General features: G+C 40.8%; 1 long non-coding RNA gene across 1 annotated transcript; it reads right to left on the reverse strand.

Annotated features, from left to right (window-relative positions):
• Positions 1–1,518: 1,518 nt before the first annotated feature.
• LOC130682105 (uncharacterized) lies at positions 1,519–5,170 on the reverse strand. Its single transcript, XR_008995401.1, has 4 exons — positions 5,101–5,170; positions 4,907–4,976; positions 2,370–2,488; positions 1,519–2,233 (listed from the first exon to the last, which is right to left on the reverse strand). It is a non-coding gene; the product is annotated as an uncharacterized LOC130682105 (long non-coding RNA).
• Positions 5,171–5,526: the final 356 nt, after the last annotated feature.

The following is a 5,526-nucleotide window of genomic DNA, read 5'->3' on the forward strand; positions in this document are numbered from 1 at the left end:
TGCCAGAGAGAGGCATCGGTTAGGGAGAGGTGAGAAACCTGTGGGACGATGTAATAGGGTGATGGACAAAGAGATGATTTGTGTTGATTTTCACACAGAGAACCTTATTTTAAAGGAGTCAGTGCCACTTGTAGGACCCAAAAGAACAAACACAATACATATGTTTTGCAACGATGGTCTCTTTGAGCCTGAGGTATCTTCCCACCAAGCACTGACGATTGCCTGTTCAGGGACAGGTGTCTTTAAAAAATATGTACAGTTAACTGTTTTTGGAGCCTGTAGTTGACATGGCAGGGACATCTCCGTTACTCTGTTCTGTTATAGGAGCTACATGCTGGCTTAATTTACTCGTCTGTTCTAAGGCATGAGTCACAATCTATAATTAAATCTTCATCAACTCTGTGTATGGGATCTAGCAGAGCAAGATCCTCGAATAAAAATAAAAAACGGTTCATTGACAATTATATCTCCACATCCCTCTGTATACTGGGCATGAAATTGTCAGAAAACAGTCCACCCACAACAAGCCATAAATGAAGAGCTAATGCCTCATGTTCTAAAATAGTTTTAAATCGAGCTTTTTCTCTAGAGATGCTCCCTACGTTAGGATATCCTAGTTTACTTTCTGCTTCTAAACATTCATGGAGAGTGTCACACTCTATTAGCTTTTTAAAAATATTTTGAAATCATCCTGTATACTCAGCTGTCCGTAGTGAGACATCTGGAAAGATACACAAATGGCTTGACGGCAGTGATTGCTCAGTGGTTTATTAATAGATCCTTTGCATTTTCTTGTTTCTATTTCTCTGCATCTATAAACATCTCCACAGTGAGGTTGCCTTAGATATTCAGAAACTGCCATTTTAAAGAGTCTGTGTGGCATATTCCCTCAAATTCTTGTGTCGAGCGGACATTATAGCTTCACAGTTGTTTTGTGAAATGTCAAAATGTGTGTATTCTTGTTTTAATGAATGCTGTATCCCAATTTGCCGAAAGTGTTAGTTCCTTCCTCCTAGGTTTTCAACCCAAATATGTTTTTGATCATCTGAAAATCAAATGTGCTTTATTTAGAATTGCAGTTTCATAACACAAAATTAAAACACTGTCACGGTAAACATATGTTTGCCGGTAAAAGAGAAATAGCGTTATCTTTACACTGGTTTCTTTTCTGGCATTATTTAGGAGAATCCTCATAAAAATTTAGCATGAAGGAAAAGCAAAGTATTCCATTAATACCTCATTGATTACATGTTAAAACAATAATAGTTTGTATATGTTAAGCTAAATAACACAGATGTTAGAGTCAGGTACACTTTGTTCCATTTCCCGTGTTTTCATGTGGCTGCTAGAACATGTAAATGACCATGGGTGTCTCCTATTCCATTCGTGATTGGTGACATTGATCTAAGATAATACTTTTCACTCCATGGGCTGCTTAATACGATGGGAGGGGACGGACAGCCTTCTGGTTGACCGGGATTAGGGATACGAATCATGAGAGCTCTGAGCCCCCCAACCGAACTCAGAGCCTAATTTATCGGTTTCATATGTGGGTCTCTGAAGAAAGAACACCCCAATTCTAAAATGGTTCAGGACTGTGCCTTTACAGGAGAGGAACGTTTGGAAATCAAGGATGGGGCTCAGTTTGGGGTCTGAGAAGGAAAAGAACAGCCTCAGGCTAGAGATGAAGGCTCGTGTCCTCAGGGATGGGCACAGCCATGATGAGGAGGTACCAGGGACAGTTAGGGGGCAAAATCAACACAGGAAGATGTGGAGGTTGGGGAAGGGGAGGTGGGCGTTTCTTCTTAGAACTCTGCCATGTTTTAATAGGTGGAGGTCCTGGAGACCTGCTGAGCAGCCAGACATCCCTGTGACAGGTGCATCTCTGGGAGGGTCAGGATCGATGTCTTTGCACATGAACAGCTGTAAATTAAGAGGACAGCTCTCCTTGAAGTCAGTAAAACTGGAGAAGTGTGTTCTTTTCTTCCCTCGTACTCTGCAAGTTGAATGTGCACACCCAATCCATTTACAGCCCCATAACTGAGATTGGCTCTAATAATTCCAGTAACCATGCCATCCACAAGTCCCTGGGGAGATGTGCTGCCTGCTTTTGACTTTTCTTCTCCAACAGAATTTAAGTTGGAAAAAGCATCTCGATGAATAGCCATTAAAGAGAAGGATTTGCTGCTCATCTGATGTTTCCAAGGGAATTTTTGCTGGTGGACACTCGGATCTGAGAAGCAAACCATCTCATATTGTCAAACAGTAAAAGTTTAAGGGATAAGAAAAGCTTTTATCCGTGAATTCCATCCCCAGCATTCCTGCCAAGGTGTTTTCCAAGGAGCTGGATTAGTAGATTTTTCTCTTACCTGCAATTTTACTTTTATCTTGAGCATACCATTTCATCACTGCTCAGAGTGGAAGGTTTTGTCCCCTTTATAAAGAAGAGTTTGTTTGTTTGTTTTTCTATCTTGAAATGTTCATTCAACTGCAAATAGATTCAAGTAAAAGTGCTTTATTATTCCTTTATTCCAGGAAGACTTTTTACATTTTTAATTCACTTTTGTCCTTCCCGCATCAGGCAGTTACACATGGCTGATGGTATAAGTAATATTTAGACAAAGCTCTAAAATGTGGTATATTTGGTAATGGGGGGCAGTAATTTTTTAGTAGCATAATTAACAGGCAGGTCCTGATACTTCGTTTCTCATCCTCAAATGAACCCAGGGACTGTTTCCTCAGTCCCGTCCCCACCTACCTGTTTATTGGAGGGCCAGCCATCACTCAGATGTCTGCACCAGGAGGAAGGGCATTCATTTGTCAGAAAATTCCCTGATGCAGCCACAAATTCTTTGGTGGACCATTTCATAATTTTGGTTCCTTGACTAATTTTATACTCCCTTGCTAGGTCTGGCACACGAAGCTCATCTACTCAAGAATCCTTAAATGTCGAATTGCTAGCATCTCTTGCAGGAAGTACTGAAACTAGGTACCCAGGCTTCTCCCATCTGGCATTGTTATGGGTGTGGCTGGCAGGAGAGGTGAGCAGCCTGCTGCGGTGCTCGCTGCCCCTGGAGGAAGTCACGGCCATGGGCATCCCAGGGTGGCGGCAGAGATGGGCTAAGTCCCCAGATGCCCCGTGGCTGTTATCTACACTGGACCAGTACATAAGCTACTCCTGAATATTGTTGTTGGAAGGTTTCCATGCCACCTGCATCCCCAGCCCTCCCAGTTTTGGGGATCTGTGCAATCTCTTTTTCTGGAGCATTTTTCTGCTTAACCCGTGAGAGCTGGATTCTGATGGTGGGCGGCAGTGAAGAACACGTGTCTAAGGGAACTGGTGGCCGGAGGTTTTCTTAGCATCCCCAGGTGTTAGGCAAGATCACCCCCAATGCAGTGACAATCGGTAGATGCAAATATCTGTCTTTCCTCCCAGGCTTTTAAAGCGTTGATGAAAAGACCAACTAATGGTAGTGCAGGAAAGAGGATTCTTAGAGTACACGGCCCCTTTTCTTGTAAAATCTCTAAATGAATCAGTCATTTGCTCACGTTTTGAACATTGCACTTGCCTGGGAAGAGACTGGCTTACGGGTTCTTCACTGGGTATTTTCCAGGACAAGGTGAACCCAGACAAAAACAGAACTGGTGAGAGTTACCCTGTGTGTACCAGCAAGAATAAACTAAGGAGCAGGCAAAGCTGCAAAACCTAAGTTTGCTCATGAAAGCATTTGTGCCCCCAGAAAGCATAAAATGGCATAATTTGAAAACACCACAATACCAGGAAAAAATTGTATTTGAGAGTAATCGGTGCATTTAAAATCTGCATGTAGGCTTTCTTTTTTTAAAAAGCCGATCTATGGTTGAATAAGTTCACCTTTCCTTTTAAGCTTCTTATAAACCAGAGTCTAGGTTTTCATTAGGGTAACGGCATGCCTAAAGGACTCGTATTTATCTCAGATCATGAAATATGCCTGCATTTTCATACAATCTCCAGTTTATGTGCTTCTGTGTTATTTTAAGACATAAGTTCTGATATAAACAATTTAAGATAAATGACATTGATTTGTTCATGTCAACTTAATCTTTTCACTTGCTCAGAGTTTGGACATTCAAATGTTTTCTGAAAGTTAAATTAATATTATCTTGAATCCTTAAAGTAACCAGTTCTTTGATGATGAAGTGCCACATTATTAATTTGTTGTATGAATTTTGCTCATGCAATATTTAGCCTGTCAGGAGACAGCTTATTTCAGTGCATAAGGTAATAATAGTGCTCATGATATAAAACACTGTGCTGAGCTTCTATACTGAATTCTTTGTATTTTATCGCAGCACTACTTGACATTCTCCCCATTTTATAGATGACACCGTGACTGGGGGCTAAGCCACAGCTATTACTATTTGTAATTCATTCCTTAGTTTTGGCAGATAGCATATTGAGTCTTTCTAATGCTTTAACTTTAGCCATGATGATGTCTTATTTACTCATTTCCTTATTTAATTAAAAAGGACACTTGCTTCCTGACAAGGGGAGTTATCACAGACTATCCTGTACCTTGGTAACATGATTTCAGTGCTGTCATTTTACCAGTTGTCTATTTTGCAAAAACAAAACTAAGTTGGCTTTTCTGATTTCATTCTCAAAAAGTCTTCAAGCATTTGCTCTGTTTTTTTTTTAAAAAAAGCAACGGTGAAACCAACTCCAATAGCTAATTTTTTTAAAAAGTTTTCTTGAAGTTGGACCAGTTGTTTATATGCATTGAGCCTCTTAATTTGTCTATGACAGAACCTCACTCAGAACTACGTCCTTTTTGTACGGCCTCCACAGGGGTTTTGATTCGTTTCCTCCTTTATCTATTACTGTCACTACAGTGACTTAAAACATCACTTAAAACCTTTTACTTACATAACTCACTGAAGCAAATCCACACAACGACAAAGCTCAAATTCAGCATTTTCGATTGACGGCACTTTACCTGATATTAGTTACAATGCAATTCATTAAAAATTTTACCTAATATTAGTTATAGTAATATTAGTGAAAAATAATATCTGTCAGGAGTCTACCCAGGGAAGAAAGTGCTGTTAATATTTGCTTACAGTTAGTGCAAATGTGGAGAGGGGGCTGAAGGGCGTGACTCAGCGCTGCTTATGAGGCCATCCAGCCTCACTGTGTGGCCTGGAGGAGAACTGGGGTCTCTCACGGGCACAGTTTGGGGTCACCCGCCGTCATAAATCCTCATTAAGAGTGACACCTCCGCCTGCTGTTTACAGTGTGTCTCTGCTGGTCGTAGCCCAGGCTGTGCGTCATTGACTGTTACAGAAATTTAGTTCTTAACCCGTCCATGTTACCTCCCTTAGCAACTCCAAGATCACTTTGTCCTATGGGAGGAAAACCTACCTTGTTAAGAATCTGATTTGAATTGCACTTGATTCATACATGAATTTTGGCAGCATTGGTATTTTCACGACACAAAATTTAAGCATTTACGAACAGGGCACATACGTCCCTGGCTCAGGTCTTGT

Source organism: Manis pentadactyla, chromosome Y (genome assembly GCF_030020395.1).
Source record: "Manis pentadactyla isolate mManPen7 chromosome Y, mManPen7.hap1, whole genome shotgun sequence".
In the NCBI taxonomy this organism is placed as follows: domain Eukaryota; kingdom Metazoa; phylum Chordata; class Mammalia; order Pholidota; family Manidae; genus Manis; species Manis pentadactyla.